A 25,278-nucleotide genomic window follows, 5' to 3' on the forward strand; every position below is an offset into this window, starting at 1 on the left:
CACCATCCACGCTCACCCCTACAACATTCACGCTCACTCCTGCAACATCCATGCGCACCCCTGCAACATCAACGCTCACCTCGCCAACATCTACACTCACCCCAACACCATCCACGCCTACCCCAACCCCATTCACTCTCACTCCTACAACATCCACGCTCACTCCTACACCATCCATGCTCACCTTTAGAACCTCCACGCTCACTCCCTACACCATCTACGCTCACTCCTACACCATCCATGCTCACCTTTACAACCTCCACGCTCACCCCCTACACCATCTACGCTCACTCCTACATCATCCACGCTCACTCCTCCAACATCCACGCTCACCCTTACACCATCCACACTCACCCCTTCAACATCCACGCTCTCATACAAAATCCACGCTCACTCCTGCAACATCCACGCTCACCCCTACCACATCCACGCTCACCCTCACCACATCCACTCTCACCCCTACACCATCCACGCTCACCCCTACAACATTCACGCTCACTCCTGCAACATCCACGCTCACCCCTGCAACATCAACGCTCACCCCGCCAACATCCACACTCACCCCAACACCATCCACGCCCACCCCAACCCCATTCACTCTCACCCCTACAACATCCACGCTCACTCCTACACCATCCATGCTCACCTTTACAACCTCCACGCTCACCCCTACACCATCCACCCTCACCCCTACAATAGCCACGCTCACCCCTACACCATCCACGCTCACCTCTACAACATCCACACTCACCCCTACACCATACACCCTCACCCTGACAACATCCACGCTCACCCCTACAACATCCAGCATCACCCCAACACCATCCACGCTCACCGCTACAACATGCACCCTCACTCCTACACCATCTACGCTCACTTCTACAACATCCACGCTCACCCCTACACCATCCACCCTCACCCCGACAACATCCACGCTCACCCCTACAACATCCACGTTCACCCCTACAACGTCCACGCTCACCGCTACACCGTCCACGCTCACCTTTATAATGTCCACGCTCACTCCTACACCATCCACGCTCACCCCTACACCATCCGCGCTCACCACTACACCATCCACGCTTTCCCCTATACCATCCACACATCTACACCATCCATGCTCACTCATACAACATCGACTCTCACCCCTACACCATCCACGCTCACCTTTACAACATCCACTCTCACCACTACACCATCCACGCTCACTCCTGCAATATCCACGCTCACCCCTACACCATCCACGCTCACCTCTCCAACATCCATACTCACCCCGACACCATCCACTCTCACCCCGACACTATCCACTCTCACCCTGACACCATCCACTCTCACCCCAACACCATCCACGCCACACCCAACCCCATCCACTCTCACCCCTGCAACATCCACGCTCACTCCTACACCATCCACGCTCACCTTTACAACCTCCACCCTCACCTTTACAACCTCCACGCTCACCCCCTACACCATCTACGCTCACTCCTGCAACATCCACGCTCACCCCTACAACATCCACGCTCACCCCTACACCATCCACGCTCACCCCTACACCATCCACGCTCACCCCTACAACATCCACGCTCACCCCTACACCATCCACGCTCACCCCTACACCATCCACGCTCACCCCTACAACATTCACGCTCACTCCTGCAACATCCACGCTCACCCCTGCAACATCAACGCTCACCCCGCCAACATCCACACTCACCCCAACACCATCCACGCCCACCCCAACCCCATTCACTCTCACCCCTACAACATCCACGCTCACTCCTACACCATCCATGCTCACCTTTACAACCTCCACGCTCACCCCTACACCATCCACGCTCACCCCTACAATAGCCACGCTCACCCCTACACCATCCACGCTCACCTCTACAACATCCACACTCACCCCTACACCATACACCCTCACCCTGACAACATCCACGCTCACCCCTACAACATCCAGCATCACCCCAACACCATCTACGCTCACCGCTACAACATGCACCCTCACTCCTACACCATCTACGCTCACTTCTACAACATCCACGCTCACCCCTACACCATCCACCCTCACCCCGACAACATCCACGCTCACCCCTACAACATCCACGTTCACCCCTACAACGTCCACGCTCACCGCTACACCGTCCACGCTCACCTTTATAATGTCCACGCTCACTCCTACACCATCCACGCTCACCCCTACAACATCCACGCTCACCCCTACACCATCCACGCTCACCACTACACCATCCACGCTTTCCCCTATACCATCCACACATCTACACCATCCATGCTCAGTCATACAACATCCACTCTCACCCCTACACCATCCACGCTCACCTTTACAACATCCACTCTCACCCCTACACCATCCACGCTCACTCCTGCAATATCCACGCTCACCCCTACACCATCCACGCTCACCTCTCCAACATCCATACTCACCCCGACACCATCCACTCTCACCCCGACACTATCCACTCTCACCCTGACACCATCCACTCTCACCCCAACACCATCCACGCCACACCCAACCCCATCCACTCTCACCCCTGCAACATCCACGCTCACTCCTACACCATCCACGCTCACCTTTACAACCTCCACCCTCACCTTTACAACCTCCACGCTCACCCCCTACACCATCTACGCTCACTCCTGCAACATCCACGCTCACCCCTACAACATCCACGCTCACCCCTACACCATCCACGCTCACCCCTACACCATCCACGCTCACCCCTACACCATCCACGCTCACCCCTACAATAGCCACGCTCACCCCTACACCATGCACGCTCACCTCTACAACATCCACACTCACCCCTACACCATCCACCCTCACCCCGACAACATCCACGCTCACCCCTACAACATCCACCCTCACCCCAACACCATCCACGCTCACCGCTACAACATCCACCCTCACTCCTACACCATCTACGCTCACTTCTACAACATCCACGCTCACCCCTACACCATCCACCCTCACGCCTACAACATCCACGCTCACCCCTACAACATCCACGTTCACCCCTACAACGTCTACGCTCACGGCTACACTGTCCACGCTCACCTTTACAATGTCCACGCTCACTCCTACACCATCTACGCTCACTCCTACACCATCCATGCTCACCTTTACAACCTCCACGCTCACCCCCTACACCATCTACGCTCACTCCTACATCATCCACGCTCACTCCTCCAACATCCACGCTCACCCCTACACCATCCACGCTCACCCCTACACCATCCACGCTCACCCCTACACCATCCACGCTCACCCCTACAATAGCCACGCTCACCCCTACACCATGCACGCTCACTCCTGCAACATCCACGCTCACCCCTACAACATCCACGCTCACCCCTACACCATCCACGCTCACCCCTACACCATCCACGCTCACCCCTACACCATCCACGCTCACCCCTACAATAGCCACGCTCACCCCTACACCATGCACGCTCACCTCTACAACATCCACACTCACCCCTACACCATCCACCCTCACCCCGACAACATCCACGCTCACCCCTACAACATCCACCCTCACCCCAACACCATCCACGCTCACCGCTACAACATCCACCCTCACTCCTACACCATCTACGCTCACTTCTACAACATCCACGCTCACCCCTACACCATCCACCCTCACGCCTACAACATCCACGCTCACCCCTACAACATCCACGTTCACCCCTACAACGTCTACGCTCACGGCTACACTGTCCACGCTCACCTTTACAATGTCCACGCTCACTCCTACACCATCTACGCTCACTCCTACACCATCCATGCTCACCTTTACAACCTCCACGCTCACCCCCTACACCATCTACGCTCACTCCTACATCATCCACGCTCACTCCTCCAACATCCACGCTCACCCTTACACCATCCACACTCACCCCTTCAACATCCACGCTCTCATACAAAATCCACGCTCACTCCTGCAACATCCACGCTCACCCCTACCACATCCACGCTCACCCTCACCACATCCACTCTCACCCCTACACCATCCACGCTCACCCCTACAACATTCACGCTCACTCCTGCAACATCCACGCTCACCCCTGCAACATCAACGCTCACCCCGCCAACATCCACACTCACCCCAACACCATCCACGCCCACCCCTACCCCATTCACTCTCACCCCTACAACATCCACGCTCACTCCTACACCATCCATGCTCACCTTTACAACCTCCACGCTCACCCCTACACCATCCACGCTCACCCCTACAATAGCCACACTCACCCCTACACCATCCACGCTCACCTCTACAACATCCACACTCACCCCTACACCATACACCCTCACCCTGACAACATCCACGCTCACCCCTACAACATCCACGTTCACCCCTACAACGTCTACGCTCACGGCTACACTGTCCACGCTCACCTTTACAATGTCCACGCTCACTCCTACACCATCCACGCTCACACCTACATCATCCACGCTCACCCCTACACCATCCACGCTCACTCCTACACCATCCACGCTCACCCCTACACTGTCCACGCTCACCCCTACCACATCCACGCTCACCCCCACCACATCCACTCTCACCCCTACACCATCCACGCTCACCACTACACCATCCATGCTTTCACCTATACCATCCACACTCACCTCTACACCGTCCATGCTCACTCATACAACATCCACTCTCACCCCAACACCATCCACGCTCACCTTTACAACATCCACTCTCACCCCTACACCATCCACGCTTACCCCTACAACATTCACGCTCACTCCTGCAACATCCACGCGCACCCCTGCAACATCAACACTCAATACTCGCCAACATCTACACTCACCCCAACACCATCCACGCCCACCCCAACCCCATTCACTCTCACTCCTACAACATCCACGCTCACTCCTACACCATCCATGCTCACCTTTAGAACCTCCACGCTCACCCCCTACACCATCTACGCTCACTCCTACACCATCCATTCTCACCTTTACAACCTCCACGCTCACCCCCTACACCATCTACGCTCACTCCTACATCATCCACGCTCACTCCTCCAACATCCACGCTCACCCTTACACCATCCACACTCACCCCTTCAACATCCACGCTCTCATACAAAATCCACGGTCACTCCTGCAACATCCACGCTCACCCCTACCACATCCACGCTCACCCCCACCACATCCACTCTCACCGCTACACCATCCACGCTCACCTTTACAACATCCACTCTCACCCCTACACCATCCACGCTCACCCCTACATCATCCACGCTCACTCCTGCAACATCCACGCTCACCCCTGCAACATCAACGCTCACCTCGCCAACATCCACACTCACCCGAACACCATCCACGCCCACCCCAACACCATCCACGCCCACCCCAACCCCATTCACTCTCACCCCTACAACATCCACGCTCACTCCTACACAATCCATGCTCACCTTTACAACCTCCACGCTCACCCCCTACACCATCTACGCTCACTCCTACATCATCCATGCTCACCTTTACACCATCCACGCTCACCCCTACATCATCCACGCTCACCCCTACCACATCCACGCTCACCCCCACCACATCCACTTTCACCCCTACACCATCCACGCTCACCACTACACCATCCATGCTTTCCCCTATACCATCCACACTCACCTCTACACCGAGCATGCTCACTCATACAACATCCACTCTCACCGCTACACCATCCACGCTCGCCTTTACAACATCCACTCTCACCCCTACACCATCCACGCTCACCCCTACAACATTCACGCTCACTCCTGCAACATCCACGCTCACCCCTGCAACATCAACGCTCACCCCGCCAACATCCACACTCACCCCAACACCATCCACGCCCACCCCAACCCCATTCACTCTCACCCCTACAACATCCACGCTCACTCCTACACCATCCATGCTCACCTTTACAACCTCCACGCTCACCCCCTACACCATCTACGCTCACGCCTACATCATCCATGCTCACCTTTACAACGTCCATGCTCACCCCTACACCATCCACGCTCACCCCTACACCATCCACGTTTTCTCCTACAACACTCACGCTCACTCCTGCAACATCCACGCTCACCCCTACACCATCCACGCTCACCCCTACAATAGTCACGCTCACCCCTACAATAGTCACGCTCACCTCTACACCATCCACGCTCACCCCTACAACATCCACGCTCACTCCTGCAACATCCACGCTCACCCCTACACTATCCACGCTCACCTCTCCAACATCCATACTCACCCCGACACCATCCACTCTCACCCCGACACCATCCACTCTCACCCCAACACCATCCACTCTCACCCCAACACCTTCCAGGCCACACCCAACCCCATCCACTCTCACCACTACAACATCCACGCTCACTCCTACACCATCCACGCTCACCTTTACAACCTCCACGCTCACCTTTACAACCTCCACGCTCACCCCCTACACCATCTACGCTCACTCCTGCAACATCCACTCTCACCCCTACAACATCCACGCTCACCCCTACACCATCCACGCTCACCCCTGCACCATCCACGCTCACTCCTACACCATCCACGCTCACACCTTCACCATCCAAGCTCACCCCTGCACCATCCACGCTCACCCCTACAATAGCCACACTCACCCCTACACCATCCACGCTCACCTCTACAACATCCACACTCACCCCTACACCATCCACCCTCACCCCGACAACATCAACGCTCACCCCTACACCATCCACGCTCACCTCTCCAACATCCATACTCACCCCGACACCATCCACTCTCACCGCTACACCATCCACTCTCACCCCCCACACCATCCACGCCCACCCCAACCCCATCCACTCTCACCCCTACAACATCCACGCTCACTCCTACACCATCCACGCTCACCTTTACAACCTCCACGCTCACCTTTACAACCTCCACGCTCACCCCCTACACCATCTACGCTCACTCCTGCAACATCCACTCTCACCCCTACAACATCCACGCTCACTCCTACACCAGCCACACTCACACCTTCACCAGCCACGCTCACACCTTCACCATCCAAGCTCACCCCTACACCATGCACGCTCACCTCTACAACATCCACACTCACCCCTACACCATCCACCCTCACCCCGACAACATCCACGCTCACCCCTACAACATCCACCCTCACCCCAACACCATCCACGCTCACCGCTACAACATCCACCCTCACTCCTACACCATCTACGCTCACTTCTACAACATCCACGCTCACCCCTACACCATCCACCCTCACGCCTACAACATCCATGCTCACCCCTACAATATCCACGTTCACCCCTTCAACGTCCACGCTCACCTCTACACTGTCCACGCTCACCTTTACAATGTCCACGCTCACTCCTACACCATCCACGCTCACACCTACACCATCCACGCTCACCCCTACACCATCCATGCTCACTCCTACACCATCCACGCTCACCCCTACACTGTCCACGCTCACCCCTACCACATCCACGCTCACCCCCACCACATCCACTCTCACCCCTATACCATCCACGCTCACCACTACACCATCCATGCTTTCCCCTATACCATCCACACTCACCTCTACACCGTCCATGCTCACTCATACAACATCCATTCTCACCCCAACACCATCCATGCTCACCTTTACAACATCCACTCTCACCCCTACACCATCCACGCTCACCCCTACAACATTCACGCTCACTCCTGCAACATCCACGCGCACCCCTGCAACATCAACGCTCACCTCGCCACCATCTACACTCACCCCAATACCATCTACGCCCACCCCAACCCCATTCACTCTCACCCCTACAACATCCACGCTCACTCCTACACCATCCATGCTCACCTTTACAACCTCCACGCTCACCCCCTACACCATCTACGCTCACTCCTACATCATCCACGGTCACTCCTCCAACATCCACGCTCACCCTTACACCATCCACACTCACCCCTTCAACATCCACGCTCTCTCATACAAAATCCACGCTCACTCCTGCAACATCCACGCTCACCCCTACCACATCCACGCTCACCCCCACCACATCCACTCTCACCCCTACACCATCCACGCTCACCACTACACCATCCATGCTTTCCCCTATACCATCCACACTCACCTCTACACCGTGCATGCTCACTCATACAACATCCACTCTCACCGCTACACCATCCACTCTCACCTTTACAACATCCACTCTCACCCCTACACCATCCACGCTCACCCCTACAACATCCACGCTCACTCCTGCAACATCCACGCTCACCCCTGCAACATCAACGCTCACCTCGCGAACATCCACACTCACCCCAACACCATCCACGCCCACCCCAACACCATCCACGCCCACCCCAACCCCATTCACTCTCACCCCTACAACATCCACGCTCACTCCTACACCATCCATGCTCACCTTTACAACCTCCACGCTCACCCCCTACACCATCTACGCTCACTCCTACATCATCCATGCTCACCTTTACAACGTTCATGCTCACCCCTACATCATCCACGCTCACCCCTACACCATCCACGTTTTCTCCTACACCACTCACGCTCACTCCTGCAACATCCACGCTCACCGCTACACCATCCACATTCACCCCTTCAACATCCACGCTCTCTCATACAAAATCCACGCTCACTCCTGCAACATCCACGCTCACCCCTACACCATCCACGCTCACCCCCATAATAGTCACGCTCACCCCTACACCATTCACGCTCACCTCTACAACATCCACGCTCACCCCTACACCATCCACGCTCACCACTACACCATCCACGCTTTCCCCTATACCATCCACACATCTACACCGTCCATGCTCACTCATACAACATCCACTCTCACCCCCACACCATCCAGGCTCACCTTTACAACATCCACTCTCACTCCTACACCATCCATGCTCACCTTTACAACCTCCACGCTCACCCCCTACACCATCTACGCTCACTCCTACATCATCCACGGTCACTCCTCCAACATCCACGCTCACCCTTACACCATCCACACTCACCCCTTCAACATCCACGCTCTCTCATACAAAATCCACGCTCACTCCTGCAACATCCACGCTCACCCCTACCACATCCACGCTCACCCCCACCACATCCACTCTCACCCCTACACCATCCACGCTCACCACTACACCATCCATGCTTTCCCCTATACCATCCACACTCACCTCTACACCGTGCATGCTCACTCATACAACATCCACTCTCACCGCTACACCATCCACTCTCACCTTTACAACATCCACTCTCACCCCTACACCATCCACGCTCACCCCTACAACATCCACGCTCACTCCTGCAACATCCACGCTCACCCCTGCAACATCAACGCTCACCTCGCGAACATCCACACTCACCCCAACACCATCCACGCCCACCCCAACACCATCCACGCCCACCCCAACCCCATTCACTCTCACCCCTACAACATCCACGCTCACTCCTACACCATCCATGCTCACCTTTACAACCTCCACGCTCACCCCCTACACCATCTACGCTCACTCCTACATCATCCATGCTCACCTTTACAACGTTCATGCTCACCCCTACATCATCCACGCTCACCCCTACACCATCCACGTTTTCTCCTACACCACTCACGCTCACTCCTGCAACATCCACGCTCACCGCTACACCATCCACATTCACCCCTTCAACATCCACGCTCTCTCATACAAAATCCACGCTCACTCCTGCAACATCCACGCTCACCCCTACACCATCCACGCTCACCCCCATAATAGTCACGCTCACCCCTACACCATTCACGCTCACCTCTACAACATCCACGCTCACCCCTACACCATCCACGCTCACCACTACACCATCCACGCTTTCCCCTATACCATCCACACATCTACACCGTCCATGCTCACTCATACAACATCCACTCTCACCCCCACACCATCCAGGCTCACCTTTACAACATCCACTCTCACCCCTACATCATCCACGCTCACCCCTACAACATCCACGCTCACTCCTGCAACATCCACGCTCACCCCTACACCATCCACGCTCACCTCTGCAACATCCAGTCTCACCCCGACACCATCCACTCTCACCCCAACACCATCCACTCTCACCCCAACACCATCCACTCTCACCCCAACACCATCCACGCCACACCCAACCCCATCCACTCTCACCCCTACAACATCCACGCTCACTCCTACACCATCCACGCTCACCTTTACAACCTCCACGCTCACCTTTACAACCTCCACGCTCACCCCTGCAACATCTACGCTCACCTCGCCAACATCCACACTCACTCCTACAACATCCACGCTCACCTCTACACCATCCACGCTCACCCCTACACCATTCACTCTCACCCCTACAACATCCACGCTCACTCCTACACCATCCATGCTCACCTTTACAACCTCCACGCTCACCCCCTACACCATCTACGCTCACTCCTACATCATCCATGCTCACCTTTACAACGTTCATGCTCACCCCTACATCATCCACGCTCACCCCTACACCATCCACGTTTTCTCCTACACCACTCACGCTCACTCCTGCAACATCCACGCTCACCCCTACACCATCCACATTCACCCCTTCAACATCCACGCTCTCTCATACAAAATCCACGCTCACTCCTGCAACATCCACGCTCACCCCTACACCATCCACGCTCACCGCCACAATAGTCACGCTCACCCCTACACCATTCACGCTCACCTCTACAACATCCACGCTCAACCCTACACCATCCACGCTCACCACTACACCATCCACGCTTTCCCCTATACCATCCACACATCTACACCGTCCATGCTCACTCATACAACATCCACTCTCACCCCCACACCATCCAGGCTCACCTTTACAACATCCACTCTCACCCCTACACCATCCACGCTCACCCCTACAACATCCACGCTCACTCCTGCAACATCCACGCTCACCCCTACACCATCCACGCTCACCTCTGCAACATCCAGTCTCACCCCGACACCATCCACTCTCACCCCAACACCATCCACTCTCACCCCAACACCATCCACTCTCACCCCAACACCATCCACGCCACACCCAACCCCATCCACTCTCACCCCTACAACATCCACGCTCACTCCTACACCATCCACGCTCACCTTTACAACCTCCACGCTCACCTTTACAACCTCCACGCTCACCCCCTACACCATCTACGCTCACTCCTGCAACATCCACTCTCACCCCTACAACATCCACGCTCACCTCTACACCATCCACGCTCACCCCTACACCATCCACGCTCACTCCTACACCATCCACGCTCACACCTTCACCATCCAAGCTCACCCCTACACCATCCACGCTCACCGCGACACCATCCACTCTCACCCCCCACACCATCCACGCCCACCCCAACCCCATCCACTCTCACCCCTACAACATCCACGCTCACCCCTACAACATCCACGCTCACTCCTGCAACATCCACGCTCACCCCTGCAACATCAACGCTCACCTCGCCAACATCCACACTCACCCCAACACCATCCACGCCCACCCCAACACCATCCACGCCCACCCCAACCCCATTCACTCTCACCCCTACAACATCCACGCTCACTCCTACACCATCCATGCTCACCTTTACAACCTCCACGCTCACCCCCTACACCATCTACGCTCACTCCTACATCATCCATGCTCACCTTTACAACGTTCATGCTCACCCCTACATCATCCACGCTCACCCCTACACCATCCACGTTTTCTCCTACACCACTCACGCTCACTCCTGCAACATCCACGCTCACCCCTACACCATCCACATTCACCCCTTCAACATCCACGCTCTCTCATACAAAATCCACGCTCACTCCTGCAACATCCACGCTCACCCCTACACCATCCACGCTCACCCCCATAATAGTCACGCTCACCCCTACACCATTCACGCTCACCTCTACAACATCCACGCTCACCCCTACACCATCCACGCTCACCACTACACCATCCACGCTTTCCCCTATACCATCCACACATCTACACCGTCCATGCTCACTCATACAACATCCACTCTCACCCCCACACCATCCAGGCTCACCTTTACAACATCCACTCTCACCCCTACACCATCCACGCTCACCCCTACAACATCCACGCTCACTCCTGCAACATCCACGCTCACCCCTACACCATCCACGCTCACCTCTGCAACATCCAGTCTCACCCCGACACCATCCACTCTCACCCCAACACCATCCACTCTCACCCCAACACCATCCACTCTCACCCCAACACCATCCACGCCACACCCAACCCCATCCACTCTCACCTCTACACCATCCACGCTCACCCCTACACCATCCACGCTCACTCCTACACCATCCACGCTCACACCTTCACCATCCAAGCTCACCCCTACACCATCCACGCTCACCGCGACACCATCCACTCTCACCCCCCACACCATCCACGCCCACCCCAACCCCATCCACTCTCACCCCTACAACATCCACGCTCACTCCTACACCATCCACGCTCACCTTTACAACCTCCACGCTCACCTTTACAACCTCCACGCTCACCCCCTACACCATCTACGCTCACTCCTGCAACATCCACTCTCACCCCTACAACATCCACGCTCACTCCTACACCAGCCACACTCACACCTTCACCATCCAAGCTCACCCCTACACCATGCACGCTCACCCCTACACCATCCACGCTCACCCCTACACCATCCACGCTCACTCCTACACCAGCCACGCTCACACCTTCACCATCCAAGCTCACCCCTACACCATGCACGCTCACCTCTACAACATCCACACTCACCCTTACACCATCCACCCTCACCCCGACAACATCCACGCTCACCCCTACAACATCCACCCTCACCCCAACACCATCCACGCTCACCGCTACAACATCCACCCTCACTCCTACACCATCTACGCTCACTTCTACAACATCCACGCTCACCCCTACACCATCCACCCTCACGCCTACAACATCCACGCTCACCCCTACAACATCCACGTTCACCCCTACAACGTCCACGCTCACCGCTACACTGTCCACGCTCACCTTTACAATGTCCACGCTCACTCCTACACCATCCACGCTCACACCTACACCATCCACGCTCACCCCTACACCAACCACGCTCACTCCTACACCATCCACGCTCACCCCTACACTGTCCACGCTCACCCCTACCACATCCACGCTCACCCCCACCACATCCACTCTCACCCCTACACCATCCACGATCACCACTACACCATCCATGCTTTCCCCTATACCATCCACACTCACCTCTACACCGTCCATGCTCACTCATACAACATCCACTCTCACCCCAACACCATCCACGCTCACCTTTACAATATCCACTCTCACCCCTACACCATCCACGCTCACCCCTACAACATTCACGCTCACTCCTGCAACATCCACGCGCACCCCTGCAACATCAACGCTCACCTCGCCAACATCTACACTCACACCAACACCATCCACGCCCACCCCAACCCCATTCACTCTCACCCCTACAACATCCACGCTCACTCCTACACCATCCATGCTCACCTTTACAACCTCCACGCTCACCCCCTACACCATCTACGCTCACTCCTACACCATCCATGCTCACCTTTACAACCCTCATGCTCACCCCCTACACCATCTACGCTCACTCCCACATCATCCACGCTCACTCCTCCAACATCCACGCTCACCCTTACACTATTCACACTCACCCCTTCAACATCCACGCTCTCTCATACAAAATCCACGCTCACTCCTGCAACATCCACGCTCACCCCTACCACATCCACGCTCACCCCCACCACATCCACTCTCACCCCTACACCATCCACGCTCACCACTACACCATCCATGCTTTCCCCTATACCATCCACACTCACCTCTACACCGTGCATGCTCACTCATACAACATCCACTCTCACCGCTACACCATCCACGCTCACCTTTACAACATCCACTCTCACCCCTACACCATCCACGCTCACCCCTACAACATCCACGCTCACTCCTGCAACATCCACGCTCACCCCTGCAACATCAACGCTCACCTCGCCAACATCCACACTCACCCCAACACCATCCACGCCCACCCCAACACCATCCACGCCCACCCCAACCCCATTCACTCTCACCCCTACACAATCCACGCTCACTCCTACACCATCCATGCTCACCTTTACAACCTCCACGCTCACCCCCTACACCATCTACGCTTACTCCTACATCATCCATGCTCACCTTTACAACGTCCATGCTCACCCCTACATCATCCATGCTCACCCCTACACCATCCACGTTTTCTCCTACAACACTCACGCTCACTCCTGCAACATCCACGCTCACCCCTACACCATCCACACTCACCCCTTCAACATCCACGCTCTCTCATACAAAATCCACGCTCACTCCTGCAACATCCACGCTCACCCCTACACCATCCATGCTCACCCCTACAATAGTCACGCTCACCCCTACACCATTCACGCTCACCTCTACAACATCCACGCTCACCCCTACACCATCCACGCTCACCACTACACCATCCACGCTTTCCCCTATACCATCCACACATCTACACCGTCCATGCTCACTCATACAACATCCACTCTCACCCCCACACCATCCACGCTCACCTTTACAACATCCACTCTCACCCCTACACCATCCACGCTCACCCCTACAACATCCACGCTCACTCCTGCAACATCCACGCTCACCCCTACACCATCCACGCTCACCTCTCCAACATCCACTCTCACCCCGACACCATCCACTCTCACCCCAACACCATCCACTCTCACCCCAACACAATCCACTCTCACCCCAACACCATCCACGCCCCACCCAACCCCATCCACTCTCACCCCTACAACATCCACGCTCACTCCTACACCATCCACGCTCACCTTTACAACCTCCACGCTCACCTTTACAACCTCCACGCTCACCCCCTACACCATCTACGCTCACTCCTGCAACATCCACTCTCACCCCTACAACATCCACGCTCACCCCTATACCATCGACGCTCACCCCTACACCATCCACGCTCACTCCTACACAATGCACGCTCACCTCTACAACATCCACACTCACCCCTACACGATCCACCCTCACCCCGACAACATCCACGCTCACCCCTACAACATCCACCCTCACCCCAACACCATCCACGCTCACCGCTACAACATCCACCCTCACTCCTACACCATCTACGCTCACTTCTACAACATCCACGCTCACCCCTACACCATCCACCCTCACCCCTACAACATCCACGCTCACCCCTACAACATCCACGTTCACCTCTACAACGTCCACGCTCACCGCTACACTGTCCACGCTCACCTTTACAATGTCCACGCTCACTACTACACCATCCACGCTCACACCTACACCATCCACGCTCACCCCTATACCATCCACGCTCACCCCTACACCATCCACGCTCACCACTACACCATCCATGCTTTCCCCTATACTATCCACACTCACCTCTACACCGTCCATGCTCACTCATACAACATCCACTCTCACCCCAACACCATCCACGCTCACCATTACAACATCCACTCTCACCCCTACACCATCCACGCTCACCCCTACAACATCCACGCTCACTCCTGCAACATCCACGCTCACCCCTGCAACATCAACGCTCACCTCGCCAACATCCACACTCACCCCAACACCATCCACGCCCACCCCAACACCATCCACGCCCACCCCAACCCCATTCACTCTCACCCCTACAACATCCACGCTCACTCCTACACCATCCATGCTCACCATTACAACCTCCACGCTCACCCCCTACACCATCTACGCTCACTCCTACATCATCCATGCTCACCTTTACAACGTCCATGCTCACCCCTACATCATCCACGCTCACCCCTACAACATCCACGCTCACTCCTGCAACATCCACGCGCACCCCTGCAACATCCACGCTCACCTCGCCAACATCTACACTCACCCCAACACCATCCACGCCCACCCCAACCCCATTCACTCTCACCCCTACAACATCCACGCTCACTCCTACACCATCCATGCTCACCTTTACAACCTCCACGCTCACCCCCTACACCATCTACGCTCACTCCTACACCATCCATGCTCACCTTTACAACCTCCACGCTCACCCCCTACACCATCTACGCTCACTCCTACATCATCCACGCTCACTCCTCCAACATCCACGCTCACCCCTACACCATCCACACTCACCCCTTCAACATCCACGCTCTCTCATACAAAATCCACCTCACTCCTGCAACATCCACGCTCACCCCTACAATAGCCACGCTCACCCCTACACCATCCACGCTCACCTCTACAACATCCACGCTCACCCCTACACCATCCACGCTCACCACTACACCATCCACGCTTTCCCCTATACCATCCACACTCACATCTACACTGTCCATGCTCACTCATACAACATCCACTCTCACCCCTACACCATCCACACTCACCCCTTCAACATCCACGCTCTCTCATGCAATATCCACGCTCACTCCTGCAACATCCACGCTCACCCCTACAATAGCCACGCTCACCCCTACACCATCCACGCTCACCTCTACAACATCCACGCTCACCCCTACACCATCCACGCTCACCACTACACCATCCACGCTTTCCCCTATACCATCCACACTCACATCTACACCGTCCATGCTCACTCATACAACATCCACTCTCACCCCTACACCATCCACGCTCACCTTTACAACATCCACTCTCACCCCTACACCATCGAAGCTCACCCCTACAACATCCACGCTCACTCCTGCAACATCCACGCTCACCCCTACACCATCCACGCTCACCTCTCCAACATCCATACTCACCCCGACACCATCCACTCTCACCCCGACACCATCCACTCTCACCTCAACACTATCCACGCCACACCCAACCCCATCCACTCTCACCCCTACAACACCCACGCTCACTCCTACACCATCCACGCTCACCTTTACAACCTCCACGCTCACCCCCTACACCATCTACGCTCACTCTTGCAACATCCACTCTCACCCCTACAACATCCACGCTCACCCCTATACCATCCACGCTCACCCCTACACCATCCACGCTCACTCCTACACCAGCCACGCTCACCTCTCCAACATCCACACTCACCCCAACACCATCCACGCCCACCCCAACCCCATTCACTCTCACCCCTACAACATCCACGCTCACTCCTACACCATCCATGCTCACCTTTACAACCCCCACGCTCACCCCCTACACCATCCACGCTCACCCCTACAATAGCCACGCTCACCCTTACACCATCCACGCTCACCTCTACAACATCCACGCTCACCCCTACACCATCCACGCTCACCACTACGCCATCCACGCTCACCACTACACCATCCACGCTCACCCCTACACCATCCACGCTCACCAATACACCATCCACGCTCACCCCTACAATAGCCACGCTCACCCTTACACCATCCACGCTCACCTCTACAACATCCACGCTCACCCCTACACCATCCACGCTCACCACTACGCCATCCACGCTCACCACTACACCATCCACGTTTACGCCTACAACACCCACGCTCACTCCGGCAACATCCACGCTCACCCCTACACCATCCACACTCACCCCTACAACATCCACGCTCACCCCTACAATAGCCACGCTCACCCTTACACCATCCACGCTCACCTCTACAACATCCACGCTCACCCCTACACCATCCACGCTCACCACTACGCCATCCACGCTTTCCCCTATACCATCCACACTCACATCTACAATGTCCATGCTCACTCATATAACATCCACTCTCACCCCTACACCATCCACGCTCACCCCTACAACATCCACGCTCACTCCTGCAACATTCACGCTCACTCCTACACCATCCACGCTCACCTCTCCAACATCCATACTCACCCCGACACCATCCACTCTCACCGCGACACCATCCACTCTCACCCCTACAACATCCACGCTCACTCCTACACCATCCACGCTCACCTTTACAACCTCCACGCTCACCTTTACAACCTCCACGCTCACCCCCTACACCATCTACGCTCACTCCTGCAACATCCACTCTCACCCCTACAACATCCACGCTCACCCCTACACCAGCCACGCTCACCCCTACACCATCCACGCTCACTCGTACACCAGCCACGATCACCTCTCCAACATCCATACTCACCCCGACACCATCCACTCTCACCGCGACACCATCCACTCTCACCCCCCACTCCATCCACGCCCCCTACTTGGGTGTCTGTATATACATCTGGGGTTATGTGTTTCCTCTCTCTCGTAAATTTAGCTCTTCTGTACCTGATGATGGCTGCTTGTGTTGCAACCGAAACGTCGTACGCTATTGTTATTTTATTATTTTTTATTTATACGTGACTTTACCGAAAAAAACAAAGAGTAATTCTTGCAGTCACGAAAGCTTCGAATCAAGTCTGAACCACCTCTAAGGGAGGTATTAGGTCTGTGTCTTTGTGTTGTCTCTGCTTGTGCATCTGCCTTTGTGTCTTGGCTTGGATTTGTGTCTCTGTGCTGTCTCTGCCTGTGTGTGGGCCTTGGTGTTTCCGAGTGTGTGCTGCCGTGCCCCCTTTGTTCCATGCATACCTCATGCTAATTTGTCCCATTGTCTCTCAGCCTCACCTTCTCTGCCTATTTAAGGCGACTTCACTGTGTGCGTGTCTGTGCTGGTTCACTCTACTTGGATGTCTATGTGTGTGTGTGCGCAGTCTGTATTTTAAATTTCATACTTAACTTGCAATTTAACAATCTTTGAAATAGCGTAATCAACCAGACTATGCGTTAATTGTGTTTTGACCGACCGTCTGTGTTGCTTTATATGGTTTCCAAATTATGCTAAACCCTGATTGTTTGGTATGCTTCTCTCTCTGTTGTACCCTGTTGTATCTGTATTAGTTCCCCCCTACTTGGGTGTCTGTATATACATCTGGGGTTATGTGTTTCCTCTCTCTCGTAAATTTAGCTCTTCTGTACCTGATGATGGCTGCTTGTGTTGCAACCGAAACGTCGTATGCTATTGTTATTTTATTATTTTTTATTTATACGTGACTTTACCGAAAAAAACAAAGAGTAATTCTTGCAGTCACGAAAGCTTCGAATCAAGTCATCCAGACTGTTTGATGCCACTCTTTTGGGGATCAACCAGGAGCACAGAATAAAGGTTTTATGAGCGATGACCTCCAAAAGTATAGTTGAATGTTGATTGTTTTATACATCTGAATGTGCGACAGGTCTTTGCAAGCATGGCCTACGACCATATCACCCTGAATGCGCCCGATCTCGTCTGATCTCGTAAACTAAGCAGGGTCGAGTCTGGTTAGTACTTGGATGGGAGACTGCCTGGGAATACCAGGTGTTGTAGGCTCTTGTTTACTTGGATCTGGATGGCTCGCTTTTTACACTTCGACTCATCCAGTGAGTGCCCCTGCCAATTTCACGTCGATATGGTGTACTGCATTGGGATCAATATTTTCTTGTAAAATAATGTTTGATGCCACTCTTTCGGGGCTCAACCAGGAGCTCAGAAACAGGTCCCTGCAGGGTGGGCTGGTAGGACAAGTCTCTGCGCTGTCTATTACTGATTTTATACACCCAACAGCACGAGATTTCACTTCGTTAAAGTATTGAAAGGGGACGGACGGACGTACGGACACATTAATCTATTGCAGGCTGGTACACTCAGTTTACAACTTCGTTCCTACCAGTATAAAGATTTTTTGAGCGATGACCTCCAGAAGTTATGTTGAATGTTGATTGTTTTATACATCTGAATGTGCGACAGGTCTTTCCAAGCATGGCCTACAACCATATCACCCTGAATGCGCCCGATCTCGTCTGATCTCGGAAGCTAAGCACGGTCGAGTCTGGTTAGTACTTGGATGGGAGACTGCCTCGGAATACCAGGTGTTGTAGGCTTTTGTATATTTGGATCTGGATGGGTCGCTTTTTACACTTCCACTCATCCAGTGAGTGCATCTGCCAATTTCACGTCGATATGGTGTACTGCATTGGGATCAATATTTTCTCGTAAAATACTGTTTGATGCCACTCTTTCGGGGCTAAACCAGGAGCTCAGAATAAACGTTTTCATGAGCGATGACCTCCAGTAGTATAGTTGAATGTTGATTGTTTTATACATATGAGTGTTGGACAGGTCTCTGCAAGCACGGCCTACGTCCATATCACCCTGAATGCGCCCGAACTCATCTGATCTCGGAAGCTAAGCAGGGTCGAGCCTGGTTAGTACTTGGATGCGAGACTGCCTGGGAATACCTGGTGTTGTAGGCTTTTGCATTGTTATATCTGGATGGGTCGCTTTTTACACTTCGACTCATCCAGACTGTTTGATGCCACTTATTCGGGGCTCAACCAGGAGCTCAGAATATACGTATTCATGAGCGATGATTTCCAGAAATATAGTTGAACTTTAATTGTTTTATACATCTGAATGTGTGACAGGTGTGTGCAAGCATGGCCTACGACCATATCACCCTGAATGCGCCCAATCTCGTCTGATCTCGGAAGCTAAGCAGGGTTGAGCATGGTGAGTACTTGGATGGCAGACTGCCTAGGAACACCAGGTGTTGTAGGATTTTGTATTTTTGGATCTGGATGGGTCGCTTTTTACACTTCGACTCATCCAGTGAGTGCACGTGCCAATTTCACGTCGATATGGTGTACTGCATTGGGATCAATATTTTATCGTAAAATAATGTTTGATGCCACTCTTTCGGGGCTCAACCAGGAGCTCAGAATAAAGGTTTTATGAGCGATGACCTCCAGAAGTATAGTTGAATGTTGATTGTTTTATACATCTGAATGTGCGACAGGTCTTTCCAAGCATGGCCTACGACCATATCACCCTGAATGCGCCCGATCTCGTCTGATCTCGGAAGCTAAGCAGAGTCGAGCCTGGTTAGTACTTGGATGGGAGACTGCCTGGGAATACCAGGTATTGTAGGCTTTTGCATTGTTGTATCTGGATGGGTCGCTTTTTACACTTCGTCTCATCCAGTGAGTGCACCTGCCAATTTCACGTCGATATGGTGTACTGCATTGGGATCAATATTTTATTGTAAAATACTGTTTGATGCCACTCATTCGGGGCTAAACCAGGAGCTCAGAATAAACGTTTTCATGAGCGATGACGCCGACGTGTTCAGTGAGCACGATTCGGATGTGGGCCGGACTGACCTTGTTAAGCACCAAATTGACACCGGTGCCGCCTGACCAATTAAACTCCCCGCATACCGAGTGGGCGCGCCTGAACGGGCCCAGATTAAAGAGGCCATCGTGGAAATGCTCCGAGATAACATAATCCTACCCTCAGCGAGCCCCTGGTCTGCCCCGGTGGTACTGGTGATGAAAAAGGATGGGTCGACCCGATTTTGTGTTGATTACCGAAAGTTGAACGCAGTCACCCTCGGCGATGCCTTCCCCATCCCCCGCATCGATGACACCTTTGACAGCCTCGCGGTGGCGTGGTATTTTTCCACCCTCGATCTAGCATCCGGGTACTGGCAGGTGGATATGGCGGAGGAGGATCGGCCAAAGACTGCATTTACCAAACCGATGGGACTGTTTGAGTTTCGGATACTCCCGTTCGGACTCACTAATGTGCCTGCGACGTTCCAGTGGTTGATGGAGCTGGTGATGCAGGGCTTGCAGTGGGAACAGTGCCTAATTTACCTGGTTGACGTGATAGTGTTCAGTATATCTCTGTCTGAGGACTGGTCCAGGTTATGAGAGGTGTTCCAGTGACTGCGAGCAGCCCATCTCAAACTCAAGTCACGTAAGTGTTATGTTGCGCAGCACGAGGTGGGGTACCTTGGACACCGAATCAGCGAGGCAGGGTTGCGCACCGATCCGGAGAAGGTACGCGCCATAGTGGAATGGCCATGGCCAAGGAACCTGACGGAGATCAGGTCATTCTTGGGGCACGCCACCTATTATCGTCGATTTGTAAAGGGATTCAGCGAGATTGCACGCCCCCTCACCCAACTCACTTCCCCTAAGAACCCTTATCAGTGGACGGAGGCCGCCTGACGGCCTTCACCACCCTCAAAGACCACCTCACCCATACCCCCACCCTGGCTTTCCCGGATTTTTCCACTGATTTGATTTTGGACACCGACGCCTGCAGCTATGAGCTGGGCACGGTGTTGTCACAGGTGCAGGATGGGATGGAACGGGCCATCGCATACGCCAGCTGGACCCTGAGCAGGGCCGAGCTGAACTATTGCGTGACCCGTCAGGAACTGTACGCCGTGATCTTCACATGTAAACAGTTCTGGCCGTATTTGTATGGCAGAAAATGTCGGGTGCGGAGTGACCATTATGCTCTGCAGCTCCATCTCACATTCAAGAAATCGCAGGGGCAGATGGCCCGATGGCTGGCGCAGCTGCAGGAATACAACCTGCAGATCGAGTACCGGGCTGGGCGGATGCACGAAAATGTGGACACCTTGTCGAGGCAGCCCATGGTGTGCGCCGAGACGAGGGCAGAGGAGGCCTGCCCATGCTTCATGGGGGACGCTGCCAACAGGCAACGCCCCCCCGGGAGCGCACTGAGACTAACCCCCCTCTCGCGAGAGAGAGTGCAGTATGCGCCGCGGAGACCCCTACAGAAGGAGCCGACGGACTGCCCCACCCTGACCGGGCGGATCCAAGAGGACGTCGGCTGCGCCTTCCCGGGCCTGGACGACGAGCAGTTGAGACAGACCCAGCAACGGGACCCGGATCTGGCGGCAGTGGAAGTGGCCCTGCGGGAGAAGAAGAGCACCCTACCAGGACCCTGGAGTGGTTTGTATGCCCGGTTGTGTGTGCAGAACGGGGTGGTAAGAGGGTGCATCTGTGTTCCCTCCCAGGTGCGACCCCAGCTGCTATGGCTGGTGCACGACCACCTGCTCGGGGGCCATGATGGGGAACGGCGCACTCGGGAGACCCTGCGTCGCCAATATCTCTGGCCCAAATTGGTGCAAGACGTGGCCGCCTGGGTACAGGACTACCGCGCGTGTCAGCAATGCGGGCCGAAACCGGCACAATATCAGGTACCCCTGAGGCCGTTCCGCGTCAGTCGGACAAACCAGCTGGTTGGGATCGACCTACAGGGGCAATTTCCGCGATCCCACCGGTGGAGTATTTCGCACGCTATCCCGTGGCGGTGGCCATCCCCGATAAGACGGCTCTTGTGGTGGTCTGGGCATTCGTGGAGCACTACGTACTTAAGCACGGGATCTCCGAATGGGTCATTACCGAGCAAGGTAGTGAGTTCGAGGCAGAGCTGTTTCAGGCGCTGTGCCGCGAGTTCGGAATCCAGAAGGACCGAACCACGGCGTAGCACCCCCAGGTGAACGGTATGGTGGAGCGTATGAACCAGACCTTAGCTGGGAAGCTCAAATGCATGGTGGCCGCAACTCAGCAGGACTGGGACGAACACCTCCCCTATGCCCTGTTCTCCTACGCCACCACAGTACACACGTCTACGGGACAGACCCTGTTCCTAATGATGTGTGGCCGTGAGTCTCGTCTACCTGCAGATCTGCTGTTCGGCGTTCCCCCACTGCAACGGGATGAGGGGAGCCGCCCCGTGGAGCACCTGATGGAGACTCTGCGAGGGGCCCGGGGCGGGGCCTACCCACAAGGAGAGGCCGCGCATCGGCACCAAGAGCAGGGCGCCCGACCCCTTATGGAGCCCCCCTTCTACTCGGCGGGCTCTAAGGTGTGGCTATACACCCCTCGTGTCGGGGCTGGACAGCTGGGGAAACTGACCACCTACTGGCGCGGACCCTGGACCGTGGGGCGGCAGATCTCCCCCTGGACGGTGCTGATTCACGGCGGAGACAGGGGCCGAGAGATGGTGGTCAACGTCCGCCAATTAAAACCATGGAAGGCAGCCCCAGCGAGGGAGAACCCCGCAGTTTGGGTACCCCGAAATCCCGGGGTCCCAACACCCTCCATGCTCGGCCCCGAGGGGTCACGGCCCAGGCCAGGGGGGGCGGGGACGATGGCACCTAAACCCTGCTGCCTCTGAGTTTGTTCCCCAGCCCACAGGTGCCGAGGGACGAGAGGAGCCATTGGAATGGAGGAAGAGACCGCCGCTAAAAGCCCAAAAGACGGAGCCACCACCCCCGAGGCCAGCCACGAGGGCCGGGCGAGTCCCGCCGACCCCGCGGCGCTACCTCGTGGGGGCAACCCAGGCGAGATGCTCCAGTCAACCCAGGACGGAGACTGGCACCTCGGCGGGCTATGTGGTGCCATAGCAGCGAAGCCGCTCCGTCGGGGCCATGCCTGCAACGCCACCACGGGAGAGCGTGCAGGCCGAAGCTGCTTCTCCCTCACCATCCCCAAAATGAGCACACACAACACACACACCCCCCACGTAGGACCTCGTGGGGAAGTCACCTGGCCTCCAGGTTTTCACCCAGGGGCCTTCTTCGTAGGGACATCCCTCACGGTTTCCTGGGGCCAGGGAATTGGCCGACTTCCCCCAGGTTGAATTACACCACAGAGCCGTGAATTGACGTGCAATTGCATGCTCACGATAAGGCTACTCAGTCACCGCGGTTAGGTCCACACGAGCACCAGGGGAAGCATCCGATTGGCCGGAAAAGTACGCTTGCACGCCGTGGCCAATGGCAATGGCCCAACGGCGGCCCCTGTTGATGGGTAGAGAGGGAAGCAGACGTCTGTGAAGGCACCGAGGTGGGCGCACCAATGGCGGTGGGGTATCGCGGGTTAGCCGGGCAGACCTTTGATGTAGAGAGGGATAAAATGGGAGAGGAGAGCGACGATGGGGGTTCGCGTTCTCCTCAAATGAGCGATCGGAGCAGTCAGCTTGCCGGCCACTGGGTCGTCCGTGGGACGAGTCTCAGCGAAGCCAGGCCCCGCTCCCCGCAAGAACCTCGTGCAGCCTCGTCTCTCCGCGACGGCCCACGCATCGCAGGCGGAACGTGAGTACGAAAGCGAGAGTGGGGAGTTTCACTCCAAGGGGACGAGGTAGATCAGCTTTAGACCATCGGGAGATAGGTTAAACCTGCCCTGCTGACTCGGACTGACTCGGGTAATAGTAGCCCACAGACACGCCAGGAATAAATCGTCAGTGATCAACAAACCTTGTTATGTGGTTTCTGCGAGTGTGGAACGGGCACATGGTGGTGTGAGTCC

The 25,278-nt window shown here is 55.4% G+C and overlaps 4 non-coding genes and 1 pseudogene across 4 annotated transcripts; all 5 read left to right on the forward strand.

The window, feature by feature from the left end:
• Window positions 1-19,358: 19,358 nt before the first annotated feature.
• Window positions 19,359-19,477, forward strand: LOC142927498 (5S ribosomal RNA). The gene has a single exon (XR_012944422.1). It is a non-coding gene; the product is annotated as a 5S ribosomal RNA (ribosomal RNA).
• Window positions 19,478-19,909: 432 nt separating this feature from the next.
• On the forward strand, window positions 19,910-20,028 carry LOC142927068 (5S ribosomal RNA). The gene has a single exon (XR_012943992.1). It is a non-coding gene; the product is annotated as a 5S ribosomal RNA (ribosomal RNA).
• Window positions 20,029-20,281: 253 nt separating this feature from the next.
• LOC142927136 (5S ribosomal RNA) lies at window positions 20,282-20,400 on the forward strand. The gene has a single exon (XR_012944061.1). It is a non-coding gene; the product is annotated as a 5S ribosomal RNA (ribosomal RNA).
• Window positions 20,401-20,586: 186 nt separating this feature from the next.
• LOC142928442 (5S ribosomal RNA) lies at window positions 20,587-20,705 on the forward strand (annotated as a pseudogene).
• A 252-nt stretch (window positions 20,706-20,957) lies between these two features.
• On the forward strand, window positions 20,958-21,076 carry LOC142925984 (5S ribosomal RNA). Its single transcript, XR_012942908.1, has one exon. It is a non-coding gene; the product is annotated as a 5S ribosomal RNA (ribosomal RNA).
• The last annotated feature ends 4,202 nt before the right edge of the window (window positions 21,077-25,278 follow it).

Source organism: Petromyzon marinus, chromosome 23 (genome assembly GCF_048934315.1).
Source record: "Petromyzon marinus isolate PM22_M1 ecotype Great Lakes invasive population chromosome 23, UKy_Petmar_22M1.pri1.0, whole genome shotgun sequence".
Lineage (NCBI taxonomy): Eukaryota > Metazoa > Chordata > Hyperoartia > Petromyzontiformes > Petromyzontidae > Petromyzon > Petromyzon marinus.